Raw genomic sequence first — 17,346 nt, 5'->3', positions numbered from 1 at the left:
AAACTAAAACTGAACTACAAGCCAGAAAACTCCTTAAACTAACAACAATCGCAGATGTGGAAGTAACACCAACTGAACATAAAACATTAAACTTCTCTAAGGGAGTTATTTACTGCAACGACCTTATATATATCGACGAAGACACAATTCTACAAAAATAATGAAACGACAAAACTCCAACTCTAACCCTGATAGCAACAACACCACCTTAATTGAAACCGGCTTGATCATCATAACATTTGAATCACACAAACTCCCCGAAATATTACGAATCGGCTACGAAACAGTCCGAGTACGAGACTATATTCCACTTCCACTTCGATGCAAAAAATGCCTTCGCTTCGGCCACCCAGCTCCAATATGCAAAGGCCTAGAAACCTGCACCAATTGCTCAGAAATAAAACACACAAACGACGGAGAAACATGCACAAACGAAAAAAAATGCTTAAACTGCAGAAACAACTCAGAAATCAATCATCACACAGCCCACTTGACCGCAAATGCCCCACTTTTATAAAAAACCAGGAATTAACAGCCATTAAAACCACACAAAAAGTAGACCATAAAACTGCTCAACGTATTTATTTTGAACGACACGGGCTCCAATTGCGAGACTCCTATGCCAAAGCACTCACAAACAGCACAACACAGATGAAAACAAACACTCAAGCACCTAATATCGACGCAAATACACACACAACACAATCGAAAAATCAAAATTCGTACACCACACCCACATCTACAGCACATACCACTTCATCAAAGACAACAACAACTGGACCAACCAAAACAACTCCACTACCAAACCAACCGCTTCAACACCATGATTATCACTGCTACGACAAACTAGAAGACATGGATACTGACCACCCCACTGACCACCCCACATCTACGCCATACTCATCACAACACACAGAGGACCTAAAAATAAAAATTTTCTTAAAAGATAAGTCTAACAACCTATCTACTAACCTCAAAGCATCCAAAATAAAGACCAAAGCTCTATACAAAAAGAAACACACTAACAATAGCGATAGCGAATCCATATAGAATCTTAAGCCTTACGCAAAACTTAAACTAAACCGTCAACACCACCCTGTGAGGAGTCTTAAAACTCCCCACAAATCCGGGTGCAGGAGATCGGCGTAGCAACAGCGAAGACGGCTGAAATGCGAGAGGAGTCAAGGGCGGTCAGGTCAAACGGGAAATAATGGACCGTGGACCCCGGCAAAGCGGAGAGACCGTGAATTAACGGTACGGCGCTGGACCTTGGACTCAAACCCGCCAAGGGCGTAGGGGTCATACGGTAACGGTGCGGACTTTGGACAGGCACAAAGAGGACGCACCGTGAACTAACGGGACATGGTTGGACCTTGGACCCGAGCGAGCCGTGTGCAAAAGGGGAAATAACGGGATTCCCGCAGCCGATATAAGGGACGGCGCCGGCGCAGCTCGGGACAGTCAATGAGAAGTGCGCGGAGAGCCATACAGCCACACAGTCGATCGGGGAAAGTACGCGGAGTACACAGACATTCAATAAGAAAGTACGCGGAGTACCACACGGGCAGACAGCCGATCCGAAACAGTGCGTGGAGAGCTACACAGTGACGCTTACAAGTGAAAGAACAATTGCGTCGAAGCGAGCATCCAAAAGGATCCCCGCAAGGAAGGACCAGCGAAGGAGAAGCAAACACCAGGACCTGGCGTGGTCAGAAAGGGACGGTGGAGTCAGTGGTCGCAAAGGTGGTTCGGGGAGAAGCTCTAGCTGATCTTTCGGACGATACACCCTGCCCCTTAACATCCTAAGCCCCGGCCAAGCCCGCAGGTTGGTCCTTTGGCAAGGGCGACGAGTGCCTGGCTTACGCAAGAAGGGACGGTGGAGTCAGTGGACGCAAAGGTGGTTCGGGGAGAAGCTCTAGCTGATCTTTCGGACGATACATCCTGCCCCATAACATCCTAAGTCCACTCGAGCCGGCACGGATACGCCGTCGAGGGCGACGCGGGACCAGCTAAGAAGGACGACGAAGGAGAGACGACGCGCGTCTGAAGGCGAGGATCACAGGATTCTCTGTATCAAGTCACTGAATAAAGGTGGTTTAAATCTAAAACTCTGTCTTCTCTTGGTCGGGCAGTCACACAAATCATAAATTTGGTGGGACGAACAAACAAACTCTCTGAGCTAGCCGTTGCATTTCGTAGCGAGCAGAAATAAGAAAATCAGTTCGTTACATCTGGCGCCCAACCGTGATTGTCCTGACCAAAAGAACAGCGAAGATGGGGAAATCGTGGCTATACAGCCTGAAGAGGGATGACTTTCCCGCAATAGCGAGCGCCCTAGGCATTAAGCTCGAAGGGTTGGTCGAGGATATGCGGAAGACGCTGTCCGAGTTTATCCAGCAGACCACAGATGAGCCCGAAACGGTCGCCATACTGGAGGCGTTGGAAAGGGAGTACGCAAGGAGACCGGCCCCGGAAATTAAAGTCACCGGCGTGGAAGGCCTGATGAGAAGCCTCGATGTCCACAGCATGATGGAGGCCAGCGGGAGCAGACCCGAAAGGCAGGAAACCGGGAGTGAACGGCGGGAAAGCAGCCGCGAGAGAAGGGAGAGGCGGGAGCCCAGCCGCGATCGGCGAGACATCGCAAGGGTAGCCCCTCCGGATTACGCGAAGGTGGCGAAACAGGTGCGGGAGTGGAGCTTCCGGTACGACGGTCACGACAAGCCATTGGAGTTCCTGGAGCAGGTGGAGTGGTCAGCAATGACGTACGGCCTGGATATCAACCAAATCCCGCGAGCGATGCCGAAACTGCTGAAGGGCAGGGCCCTAAAGTGGTTCATCGCCAACAACAGATGCTGGGAGACATGGGCTGAATTTATCCACAGCTTCCAAGAATTTTTCCTGCCCAGAGGCTTCATGACGAAGCTGGCAGACCAGGTCAGGCAGAGGAAGCAGGGGCATGGCGAGTGCTTCAAAGATTACATGGTGGACATGCAGACCCTAATGCGGCCTTTGGGGATGACCCAGAAAGAGACCTTGGAGAGGATAAGGGAGAACAGCACTCCAGCTCTACGGATGTTTGTCCGCCCGTACGAGTGCCGACACCTGGATGCTCTGATGGTCCTGGCCGACGAATTCGAGGAACTGGACTCCCAAAGGGAGCGGTTCGAGTCAGAGCGAACGCACAGAGCCCGCCACCAGCGGGATTTCCCAAGAGGGGAACAGCACGCGGTGTGCAGAAGGTGCCAAGAGGAGCCCACAGCACCATCGAGGAACGAAACGAACGGGCGAGGACCAGATCCGGCGCGGCGGGGGTTTGTGTTAAACCCAGCGCAAGCCTGCCATAGCCCCTGAATAGTCTCAGTGCCATTGTCCGTGATACTGCCCGCGCACTAGCCAAGTAGGTTACTTTGCTTGTAACACAGCTCCAGATAGGGGCAGCGTAAAGCAGCGTTGCCTTAGTAACCGCCGCAAGCAAAGTTCTTGCCGCCAATCTGGGTCCTCCCACGTTGATCGATCGTGCTCTTCCCTTTACGGAAGCCATACTGTTGGCATTGAAGGCCTGTGGGGCTCTCGGAGATGGCTTCTATGCGTGTGTATAGAATGCGCTCAAACAGTTTGCCTACAATGTCCAGCAGGCATAGTGGGCGATAGCTGCCTGCTGCGTTTGCAGGCCCCTTGCCTTTCGGCAGAAGAACAAGTTTCATTGTCTTCCACCGCTCGGGGAAGACTCCATCCAGAATACATTGTTGGAAGGCCTCCCTGAAGACCTCGGGTCTTGCGGTCTTATGGTCGCTCAGGGTTATGTCCTCTTGCACCAGGAGCACTGGATGCGGGAGTGTCGGAACCGACCGATCACATTTTGCTGGACGTGCGGGAGAATCGGCCCGAACACCGCAGAAAGCTGCCCAAGATCGGGAAACGCCATGCGACCCCATCCTCAGAGGGGCAACCAGGGTTCGCAAGGTGCTGCCCCTCAAAATTAATGGGCAAGCTGAAGGCGGATGAAAGGCAACTGTCCGCCACAGTGCTCATAGACGGAATGGAAGTTAAGGCCACGATGGACACCGGAGCCACAGCAAGCTTTATTAGCGAAGAGTTGGCGGACAGGTTGCGGGCAGTGGGAGAGGTCGTAGCCACGAGAAGAGAGGTGCGGATGGCTGATGGACGGTTTGAGGAGATCACATCGCTGCTCGAAGTGGACGTAGGACTGGGAGAGAGGACCGTAAGAATGCAACTGCTAATCCTCCACAACATCATCGACGCTCTAGTACTGGGATGGGATTTCCTAACGAAAGTTGGAGCCAGGATAGCATGCACGGGTCTAAGCGCAACGATACCTGCGGGACAGCTGGTTCGAAGCAATGCACGCGAGAAGCTGTCAGTGGCAATCGTGGAAAGGACGACCGACTTTGCGGAGGAAGATATATACGGCTTCCTGAAGGCAGAGCTAGCAGAGTTGGGAAGAGTCCAAGGGACGTCAACGGTGGCGGTGCACAGAATCACGATGAAAGACGATCAACCGGTCAAACAGCGCTACTACCCGAAGAACCCGAAGATGCAGGTGGAGATCAACGCCAAGGTCGACGAGTTGCTACAAAAGGGGTGCATCGAGCCGTCTAGGAGTCCGTACAGCTCTCCCATAGTGATGGTAAAAAAGAAGACGGGTCAGTGGCGTTTGTGTGTGGATTTCCGCCAAATAAACGCAAAGTCCGTGAAGGACGCGTACCCGATGCCAATGATCAACTACATTCTGGATCAATTAAGGGAGGCGAAATACATAAGCAGTCTGGATTTGAAGGACGGGTACTGGCAGATTCCGTTGGCAGCGGCAAGTCGGCAATATACGGCATTTACGGTGCCGGGAAAGGGCCTGTTCCAGTGGAAAGTAATGCCGTTCGGACTACACTCCGCATCGGCAACGTTCCAGCGGGCGTTGGACCAGGTGATAGGACCCGAGATGATGCCACACGCATTTGCGTACCAGGACGACATAATTGTGATCGGACGGACACTACAAGAGCATAAGCGCAACCTGAAAGAGGTTTTCCGGAGGCTGAGGGCGGCAAACCTGAAAGTTAACGCAAATAAGTGCAAGTTCTTTCGAAAGGAGCTGCAATACCTGGGCCACCGAGTGACGGATCAGGGCATCGGAACGGATCCGGAGAAGGTAGCGGCAATAGCTCAGCTAAAGCCCCCGGGAAACGTGAAGGAGCTGCGACAGTACCTAGGAGTGGCGTCGTGGTACAGACGTTTTGTACCGGATTTTGCGACGTTGGTACAACCGCTGAACGCACTCCTCAAGAAACAAGCAAAATGGGAATGGACTGACGCCCACCAAGAAGCATTCGAGGCCGTCAAAACTAGGTTGGTAGCCGACCCGATCCTGGCATGCCCCGATTTCACAAGGACGTTCGTGCTACAGACGGACGCCAGCGACTACGGGCTGGGCGCTATCCTCACACAGCACTCCGAGCAAGGCGAGCGAGTCATATCCTACTCCAGCAGAGCTCTGAACGGAGCGGAGAAAAATTATTCTGCAACAGAGAAGGAGTGTTTAGCAATAGTGTGGGCTGTCAGGAAATTAAGACCGTACCTGGAGGGCTACCATTTCAAAGTGATAACGGATCACATGGCCCTGAAGTGGCTGAACATCATCGAGAGCCCGTCCGGAAGGATCGCGAGATGGGCATTGGAGCTCCAACAATTCGACTTCGAGATTTCATACAGAAAGGGCCAGCTGAACATCGTCGCGGACGCCCTATCGAGACAGCCGCTGCAGGAAACGAGCCGCAGGATAACTGCGAAGGAAGAAGGGCAACCGGAGAAGCAGCAGGAGTGCAGGTGGATAGATAAGATGCGGAGGAAAATAAAGCAGGAGCCCCAAAAGTACCCGGACTACCTGGAGGAGGCTGGCCAATTGTATAGGCACATTCCACACCGGGCAGGAAACGAGGATGTGGTGTCATGGAAGCTGTGTGTGCCAACCAGGGAGAGGCAGCGCGTCATGGCCGAGAACCACGACATGCCGACGGCGGGACACCTGGGAAGTCGGAAGACTATGGCGAGGGTGGCAGCCAGGTACCACTGGCCAGGAATGCACCGAGACGTCAGGAAATACGTGAGGAACTGCGAGAGCTGCATGAGATACAAGCCCAACCAGCTGCAGCAGCAAATGCTGACACAGGTGCCGGAAAAACCATGGGCCACCGTAAGTGCGGACTTTGTGGGCCCCTTGCCGAGGTCAAAGCACGGCAATTCGATGCTGCTGGTCCTGGTGGACAGGTTCTCCAAGTGGCCAGAGCTGCAGTTAGCTGTAAACACGAGCGTGTCAGAAACCACCGGATACTCGCCGGCATTTATAACGCAGGGAAGAGAACCGAGGCTGCCGAATGCGTTGTTCGACGAACAGACGGCCGGAACGGGCAGATGTCCACAGACGCCGGCGGAAAACGCGGGAAAACTCAAGGAGATCTTCGAACTGGTGCGGAGAAACATGGAAAAGGCAGCGCAGGATCAGGCGCGCCACTATAATCTCCGAAGGAGGCCGTGGAAACCCAAGGTGGGCGAAACTGTATGGGCCAAAGAGCACCACCTGTCAAAAGCAGCTGAGGGCTTCGCGGCAAAGCTGGCACCAAGGTTCGACGGGCCTTTCAAAATAAAGAAATTCACGTCGCCGGTAATTTGTATTTTGGAACACGCAACAACGAGGAAGACAAAAACGGCTCATATTAGCGATTTGAAGCCGGGAAGCGCGGGCGCCGGCGGGCCAGAGGACAACGAGGGCGACACACAACAATAAAACCTTTCGCGAAGAAGGGGGGAAGACGATACAGGGTATCGAAAAGTCGGAAGTCTCAGATAAACACTCACACACACACACACACACACACACACACACAAAAGGCCCGTTGGAGCGCGAGAGCGGGACAGGGAGGGTACACAGCCGGAAAACCGTTAACGGCTAACGCACACAGTTGCGAAGTCTGTGGGAGGCAGGTGCACGGAGGAGAATCCCGTTACCGGTACAGGCCCCGCGGAATAACGGCGGAAAGGAGCAGATCGAAAACCGAGGTTTCGTCGCGGCGAAAGAAGCGAAAGGCGGTCTTTCAAAATCAAGTCGGCAGGATGACCACACGTAGCGAGCGGAACAACCGGGAGGTGAAGGAGACCGGCACTGGGGAACAACCCGGAGCGATATGGAGGGCGGACGTTGAGTCCTATCTCCAGCTTCTGGCGTCACCCCTGGTGTCGCGATCCCCATCCCCGGTTCCGGAGGACGCGGAGGAGGTGCCCGACACGGAGCTGTCGGAAGAGGAGGCGATGGCCGAGGGGCCAGTGGCATACGTGTCCCTGTCTTCAAAAAAGCGAGGAGGACGACGGGGGTAAGACCGTCACTCCGGTGGTGTCCTCGGAAGAGGACGAAGGAGGCCGGAGCGCGAGGGCAAGGATGGCCTACCGCAGCGTGCGGCGGGCGACGCAGGGCCACGGGCGGATCCGGCTAGGTGACGCGATGCCGTCGGAGGACCTGCGGGAGATGCGCGAGTTCGCGTACGCGCGGAACGCCACGCTGCGACGTTTCGAGCGGATGGTGGTGGAGCGGAAGGCAGCCGCCGCCAAGGCCGCGTGGAAAAAACGCCTGTCGGAGTGGCAGGAGGAGGAGGAGGCGCTGTGGGTACCGCAGCCACCGACGCCGCAGCCACAACCGCCGCTGCCGCCACCGGCGCAGTCGCAGCCACCGTTGCCACCGTCACCACCGCCGCCATCGCAGCCACCGCCACCACCGACGCAGCAGCAGCAGGAGCAGCCGCAGTCGTCGACGCCGGAGCCGCAGCACCGGGAGATGCCGCAGCCACCGACGCCGCAGCCGCAACCGCAACCGCCGTTGCCGCCGACGCCGCCACCGGCGCAGCCGCAGCCACCACCACCGCCACGCACGCCGACACCGCCGCCAGCACCACCGACACCGCCGCCAGCACCACCGACGCCGCCGCCACCGCGCACGCCGACGCCGCCACCCCAGGATGAGGAGGGGCCCCGGTGCGAGCGGCAGCAGTCCTGGGAAGTGGACCAGGCGCACGTCGCGCAGACGCTGCCTCCGCAGGCAGCAGTCGCTGTGTGAGAAGCCGTGGCGAGAAGTCGAGCGCGCGGAGTGGCCACCTAAGGTGGTCGAGGAGGCCGAGGCCCAGGCGGGCAGACGGCACAAGGACCGCTGGGCCAAACTGTTCGTGCTGGACGGCCAGCGGTTCCGCCTGAAGGTGCGACGCGGCGGCGAGATCAGCGAAAACAGAGTTGTTGGGACAGGGGAGGGCGAGGGGGACATAGCTCACTTAAAAAAAAAAGGTGCGAAGACATCCGCAGCAGCCAAGGCCAGGCACGAGATTTATATATATTAGATATAATATAAATAATATGTATACCTAGTTGTTACAATAGTATGTGTGGTTTTGTACTTAGACATTAATGTGAGAGTTTTGTGGGTGTAGAATGGAGTTGTTAATATATATATGATATAACACTTTCACATTAATGTCTAAGTACAAAACCACACATACTATTGTAACAACTCACACGCACACATTAATGTCTAAGAACAAAATGTAATCAAAGATCGAGAGCCCTTCAATTAAGCTTAGCTGTCATTTACGCACAGCATCATATTCCAAAGTCTAGACTCTGTGGCGAGCCAACGTCGTCCCCTAAACATTCGATCACTTGGCGAAGCCAACTGAAATAACAAATCGTAAACATTTGACGACTTGGCGAGGCCAACTGAAATAACAAAAACTTCCGCCCACGCAATGGTCTCAGGATTCTCCAATTACTCCTATTTTTTGGGAACTTCTCTCTCATATTTTTCGAGAGCTTCTCTCTTAATAAACAATTATAACTTAATTCTCTTAAACTTCACTCTTAAGCTATCCCAATCTGCCTATATAAACGCAAACATGTCCCCATAAGGCAGTTCAGTTCTGAGTACGCTATCAGCCCATTTCAACTTCGAAATCCATTGTCCAACTAAGTGATAATCCAAAGGCTCTAGTTCTTCCTCTATTGGAATAAATAAAACGTTTAATAAAATATCACAAACCATCCGTTTTATTTTTTTTTATTAAACTCTCGGACTGAATTCGTAAATGGCGCAGTCGGTAGGATACTGAAAAAAAGTCCTAGTAAACTCGTTATCCTTTGACAATCTAGTGAAAAGAGGAAACTTGTACGACCAAGTAACCTTTTCTGATTGTACCCGCGAATCGGACGCAACAAAGTGATTTCGGTTCGTTTAAAGTGACTAAAATCGGTATCCGCACAAGAACCTGTGTGATCGGAGTTAATTTAAAGACCTAATTTTGTGGACCGCTTCGTGAAGTGAGACCTCCACTAAGGTGTAATACAATTAAAAGGCGCACAGTGCAGTTCACTAAGACATTAGTCTCGACATACTGTAGCAGTCTGTGAACAAAAAACAGTAGCCCACTAAAATCAAAAGTGTGACCGCTAATATTGTATTAAACAACAAAAAATTAAAACAGTGCAGTTTACTTAAGGCATAAGTCTCGACATACTGTAGCAGTCTGTGAACAAGAACGGAAAATAACTTATAAATAAAACTAAAATGGCGTGACCAGCAGAAAATCTTTCTCAATTACTTCGGCAAATACGCCAAGTACCACCATTCACTGAAGATCCATCAAAACTCAGCTCGTTCATCAGACGAATGGAATACCTGTTGAACCTATACTTTGCAAACGACGCTCGACAGAAGGCGATCATATTTGGAGCCATCGAACTTAAAATCACTGGAGATGCAGAAAAAGTTTCCCTATTCGGAATGCATAATGATTGGTCAACTCTAAGGGACGCCTTAATCACAGAATTTAAGACCCAGACACCCCTGGAGGAACTACTAGGAAGATTGTACCGCACACCTTTTAAGGGTAACTTACGTCTATTCTGTGAACAATTAGAAGATAAGTCCAGTGTAATTATAAATAAGTTAGCATTAGAGAATGACCGAAATAATATGGTGGTTTATACACAAGCAATGGCAACCACAATAAAAAATACAATTCAATACAAAATATAAAATAAAATACAATTTACCTTGCCGACACGGCAATCCACGGGCATTTATTAATTGCCTTTTCTTTGTGGCCTTTTAGATTTGATGCCGAAATAAAAGCTGCATTAAAGTTGGGAGCACATGTGATTGTACTCTCCAGTTCTTTTTTTCTTGATTTGCCTTTTTGCTAGGTCTTTTCTCTGCTGGGACTGAACTTATCAGCTTGACGATAGTCGTAAGAAAAGATCGAAGCTCGATGCTGGGGATCCGAAGAACCCTTATCCGAATCAATATTCACCAGCTGGTCAATTGCCATTTAGATGACGTTGCCAGATAAGGTTTAGATAATTATTATCACTACTAACTAAGGCGCGAATTTCCGTGATTTAAAAAAATCTTAATATATGGGGACATTACAACTCTTATCAGCAAAACTTTGCACAAACAAATATAAACCACAAAGATAAACTAAAAACACAACAACAAAAACACCAAAACCTATAACTCGGGCTGAAGCCCTTAACTAACAAACATGACAGACCCACCAGACATTCATAATTTCACCGCAAAATCTTACCAATCCCAATTAGGAAACCCAAAATGTATTGTCATTAAAAGGAAAGATTACAACTCGTTTGAAAGAATATCACCTTTCATTATTAAAAAATCTGTGGACTTTGCCTGTCGAGGAGAAGTTGAGGTATGCAAACGTACAAGAGACGGCAGCCTATTAATAAAAACTAAAAATGAACTACAAGCCAGAAAACTCCTTAAACTAACAACAATCGCAGATGTGGAAGTAACAGCAACTGAACATAAAACATTAAACTTCTCTAAGGGAGTTATCTTTTGCAACAACCTCAGATATATCGACGAAGACACAATTCTACAAGAGTTAAAACCACAAAAAGTAACTGAAGTAAAAAAAATAATGAAACGACAAAACCCCAACTCTAACTCTGATAGCAACAACACCACCTTAATTGAAACCGGCCTGATCATTATAACATTTGAATCACACAAACTCCCTGAAATATTACGAATCGGCTACGAAACAGTCCGAGTACGAAACTATATTCCACTTCCACTCCGATGCAAAAAATGCCTTCGCTTCGGCCACAATATGCAAAAGCCTAGAAACCTGCACCAATTGCTCAGAAATAAAACACACAAACGACGGAGAAACATGCACAAACGAAAAAAACTGCTTAAACTGCAGAAACAACCCAGAAATCAATCATCAACACAGCCCACTTGATCGCAAATGCCCCACTTTTATAAAAAACCAGGAATTAACAGCCATTACAACCACACAAAAAGTAGACCATAAAACTGCTCAACGTATTTATTTTGAACGACACGGCTTCCAATTGCGAGACTCCTATGCCAAAACACTCACAAACGGTACAACACAGATGAAAACAAACACAACTCCACTATCAAACCAACCGCTTCAACACCACCATCATCACTGCTACGACAAACCAGAAGACATGGATACTTACCACCCCACTGACCACCCCACATCTACGCCATACTCATCACAACACACAGAGGACCTAAAAATAAAAATTTTCTCAAAAGATAAGTCTAATTACCTATCTACTAACCTCAAAGCATCCAAAATAAAGGCCAAAACTCTAAACAAAAAGAAACACACTAACAACAGCGATAGCGAATCCATATAGAATCTTAAGCCCTACACAGAACTTAAACTAAACCGTCAACACCACCCTTAAACTAAGTTATAAGCTTTTATCTCCTCCCAAATGTCCCTTACTGTAATACAATGGAGCTTAAAAGGATATGTAAACAACTACAGCCAACTCCTTATTCTCATTAAGAAATACTCCCCACACATAATTTCCCTCCAAGAAACCCACATACAACACATTAATATCATTCCAACTCCAATAAACTATAAGCTATTAACGAATATAGACCAATAGATTTGGGGGGCGTAGCACTACTAGTTCATAAGTCAATCCAATACACTACCCTCAATATCACAAGCGATCCAGAAACAATAGCCATAAACATACAATCTAAAATAAAACTAAACATATTTTCCACATACATCTCCCCTACCAAAAACATTTCTGACCAGACACTCCAAAACACATTTAACATTCAGCAAACACCATCTCTAATTACGGGAGATTTCAATGGATGGCACCCGTCTTGGGGCTCCCCAAGAACAAATACACGAGGGAAAATAACTCAAAGATTCATCGACAATACACACCTTATTCTACTAAACGACAAATCTCCCACACACTTTTCAACACACAATACTTACTCACATATCGACCTCACACTCTGCTCTCCAATTCTAGCCCCTCACGCAAATTGGAAAATACTAAACGATCTTCATGGCAGCGACCTATAATCACGACCCTATTCCCAACGACAGAAATACCCTACCTCCCAAAACGTAAACAAAGAAGCCGCCGAAATCAATAGAATTATTTTATATAGCGCAAACCTCTCAATCCCACAAACCTCACCAAACGCACATCCATACAGGGTCCCATGGTGGAACAAGCACCTCGACCAACTACGAAAGCAAAAACAACTTGCTTGGAATAAATAAAAGCCTACAATTACCCTAGAAAACATTATTGACTATAGACGCAAAAACGCCAAATTTAAGTACGAACTAAAAAAAAAGGAAAAAAGAAGCTTCTAGCTCTTTCACCTCAACCATCCAGCCCACTACCCCTCATCCAAAATATGGACCAATATAAGACGTTTCTGCGGACTAAACCCAATAAAACATATTCATACCACATCCAGCTCAGAAAGCAACGAAACGACACTAGCTAGCAACGAAATTGCTAACATATTCGCACAACACTTTTCTGAACTCTCCGGCGACTGGAACTTTTCAGAGGAGTTCCGAAACAATAAATACAGAAACAATCTACACAACTATACCCTACAACTATACTCTCCAATAGCCCAAACCATTGAAAAAAACATAACATATCTCGAACTCATCTCAGCGCTACAAACAAAACAAGAGAGAACGCTATAGTCGAGTTCCCCGACTATCTGATACCCGTCACTCAGCTAGTGGAAGGGAGGACAGTCTTAAACACAGTTTTTTGGCGGTTTGTAGGCGTTATAGTGGGCGTGGCAGAAAGTTTTTTGGCAAATCGATAGAAATTTACAAGACCAATACGAAAATGAAAAAATATCAAAACATTTTTCAAAAGTGTGGGCGTAGCAGCTTTGGGCGGTTTGTGGGCGTTAGAGTAGGCGTGGCAACATGAATCGACAAACTTGCGCTGCGTCTATGTCTCTGGAGTCTGTATGCTTAATCTGAACTTTCTAGCTTTTGTAGTTCCTGAGATCACAGCGTTCATACGGACGGACAGACAGACGGACAGACGAACATGGTCATATCGACTCGGCTATTGGTCCTGATCAAGAATGTATATACTTTATATGGTCGGAGACGCTTCCTTCTGCCTGTTACATACTTTTCAACGAATCTAGTATACCCTTTTAACAAAGACATTAGAATAACAAGATGCGTAACGCCATACGATTTTTTTGCACACGATTTTTTCGTGGTGGCTTTTCAAGTGGCTACAGGCTCTCTCGAAATTTTGTTCAAATGCCAGAGAGCAGAGAGCTCTAGAGCCAGCAGCTCTCTTGTACGCATACAGCGACAGCTGACCACTGTATTGGTGCACACGTATGCGCATGCATTGTAAAAATGACAAAATATGCCCTTCATTTTAGAAGTTCTTAGACTTTATATCTATATTATTTTTTATAAATTGCCACCACTTAAAAACTCTAGTTTTGCATTGCCTTAACATAAAAATTATTTAAATTCAACATAGAAATAATAATAGCACAATCTATGTACATAATAATGCATAATAATTTTCAAATATGATTTTATATTAGAATAGTTTTTATAAGAGTATTCAGCGTGCGACGTGTGAAAAATATAAGACGTCAATGATTCTTCGGTTCTTATGTGCGCACTTCGTGCATCAAGAAATCAATATTGCAATAAACAGTTTCCAAATTTTTATTTATTTTATAAATAATATTTTACTTTATGAATTATTTTTATGAAATATTTATTTTTTAAATGTATTTTCTTTTTTTTTTAAATTCTTTGTTTTAAATTACAGTAGTTTTTAAAATTTACTTTGTATATGTTTTTATTATTTATTATAGTTATTTAGTCATATTACTGATGAGAGTAGTGATTTCTCATTATGGTTTCATGTAGAAAATGAATGTTATGAGCATAAAATAGATCTTTTAAAAAAACTTATAAAAGTTTTGCTTTTTAAGCATTGCAAGTGGACTGTTATTGCTAATAGACAAAAAAGTCAAGCTAAACTCAGCATTTTATCTCATAAGTGAAAAAAATATAAACATTCAAATAATTGACGACTTTAAAAATTAAATTATATAATTAAAAAAAGAGGCGATATATAATAAAAAGCAAAAGTTAGAAAACTAGCTTAGTTGGGGAACATGGAAATGTTTTAATGTTGAACATTTAAACATTTCAAGTCGACTCGAAGGTCATATAAATATAAGACCCCATTACAATTGTAATGGCCTCCCCGTGGTGTTCCCTGGGTACCGATTATAAGATATATTACATATTATTAATTAACAATATAAATATAAATATGTGAACGGTATCTAATTCGAGCGGCGCTTTTATCAAACGAATATTAAAAAAAATTCTTTCAAACCATAATAGTTACGAATCGAAATTGACCAAAACATTAATCAAATTTGTTTCTTAGATCAAAATTGATTTCGGCCCGAAAATCGTCTTCTAGCACAAGCACGCACACATATACACTATCTCCTTTATTGTTTTTACTCACACAAGCAAGTCAATTCTATTTTTAGATTTTTACGCTCTCAATTTTTGGCGAGCGAAAAGAGAGCAATTTCGGCCGTCACCAAAAAAGTGGCTGCATAGTGCAAAACCAATGTATGGCCGTTACGCATCTTGTTATTATAATGTCTTTGCTTTTACTCTACGAGTAACGGGTATAATCATACGCTTCCTAAAAAAAAAAGAATTATACCACCAAATTTAAAAAAAAAACAAATGTACAAAAACAAAGACAGTAATCATTTAACCAATTAGCCACTAATTAGATTAAAAAAATAATAAATAAATAAAAATTGTAAGCCAACATAGCCATAGGCCCTTCAGCCAGTGCTATATTACTTAAGTTAGTTTAGTTTTGTAAACTGCTCTATCCATTATAATAATAATAATAATATTTGCCTATGATTTAACTGTTCAAATTTGATGTCTCAAGGCACTATACGAATCGAAGGAAGATTTTCAGATCCTCTTAGTGAAGCCGTTACTTGTCTGGTATATTGTGAATACGATTCCATGATTTATATTGATAAGCATAGAAATTTTCAAACCCTTTTTTAAAATGAATACTTTAAAAATTCACAATTTGCTTACAAAACATATAAACACAAAATCAATTTTTAAAGAAGTTTTCCCTTCAGATCAGTTTTAAAAAACTATTTCAAAGTATCCGGCTTTAATTATTGCAAACACCGACACTTTAGATCAACCAGGAACTCATTGGATTGCATTCTATTTCGAAAGTCGCAAATCAACAAAATTGTTTGATTCTTATGGACAATTTCCCCAAACAAGGAATTCGAAACATTTTTATAATCTAACGCAAATAAATATTGCTATAATAAGCAACAACTATAAGGATATTTTTCTAATAAGTGTGGTCATTATTGCATAATGTATGGTCTTTTTAAATGAAACAAGAAAACGCTAAAAAATTTATTACAAAAATTTAAGAGAAATGACTTTTCATATAACGATAAAATTATACTTAAAATGTTTAAGTCTAATTTTTAAAAATAAAATGCAAGATATTTAAGAAAATCAATGTAGTTTATTTATTAAGTCGTTATAATGTTGTTACTTTATATTGAAGGCCTCGTCTCTTAAAATCGGAAGCCTATGACAATGACACGTATCTGGTCCTTCCGAAGCGTCATCATCACTCCAGGGACAAAGCTTGTAGTGGAATCTATGCTTCGAGTGAATCAGTCCTGAATCTTTATCCTCCAAATCCGACAGAGTGCTCTTCAAATATAAAGCTGCGTTACGCGTATCTCAAATATCATGTCTTCGAACTTCGAACCATTTTCGTTAAGGTTCTTTTAAGGGTTTTTAAGGACTGATGTTGGATTTAAAAAACTCAAACATTTATATTGGAGAATTTCATTTACTTATTTATTTACTGATAAAAATTCAATTTGTGCAGAACTATATATATTTACATCCTTCCCCTTATGTATATACCATATGGGTAATACTATTCTCATTTAATTTCCTAAAAGGTGTCTTAGTAGAGAACTTGTTTACGTAACTCTTAGGTAGAAAAATCCAAACAGCTTTATCGTCCTTGTCTGCTAAATAAAGAGCTACCTTAGTTCCATAAGGTGTCTCTTTCAGCTTACAACCAGTTTCTTCAGTTTTTGTATAACCAATCGCAGGCTTCGATTCATTCAGAGTCTCTAGGAAGTCCTAGAAATTCAACAAAATTTGAACAGGATTTATTTATTAATGTCCTATATGCGTGCCATTTCTAACCCACGTGAGATTTGATTCGTTATGCTCTAGTAACTATCCGTATTATACTAATTCATTTACTTTCAATTACGAGACTTTTATACTGTTCAGCACTATATATTATATATTACAATAACAAAATACTACGTGAAAGAGATACCAATATATCTGTTATGCTCTTTATATACATAAGCTCAGTTAAGCCTATGTAGAATATTTTTATATACTTGAGTATATCTATCTCATTTTGTATAAATATATAACTTCATATGAATTAAAAAGTTACTACAAACCTTATATAAGACAGCACTTTTCTCGAAAACTCAGATTCAATTTTTACTCTCAGAATGACAAAGTTGTATTGTGAGTTGTGTTCGGAAACAAAATCGTTTGCTTCACGCAGCGGTTTAAAAAAACACACCATAAAAGTGCATAACTTCAGCTATCAAAAATCTAAATCTTCTTATTATTGTTGCTTTTTCTGAAAAGTTATCAAATAAAGATAAAACAAGTTTAAAAATTGAATTTTGTAAAATAGTTTTATTTAATAAATTTCTGTATAATATAGACAAATTAAAAACCTAGATCAAATAAAACGTCTAGTAATGAATGGTCATCTTCGTCCTTCATTATTCGTAAATAAATGTTGGGTTGACTTGGCTCGATGAAT

Source organism: Drosophila santomea, chromosome 2R (assembly GCF_016746245.2).
Source record: "Drosophila santomea strain STO CAGO 1482 chromosome 2R, Prin_Dsan_1.1, whole genome shotgun sequence".
Classification (NCBI taxonomy): domain Eukaryota; kingdom Metazoa; phylum Arthropoda; class Insecta; order Diptera; family Drosophilidae; genus Drosophila; species Drosophila santomea.
The sequence above is the reverse complement of the archived record's forward strand: the minus strand, read 5'-3'. Positions refer to the sequence as shown.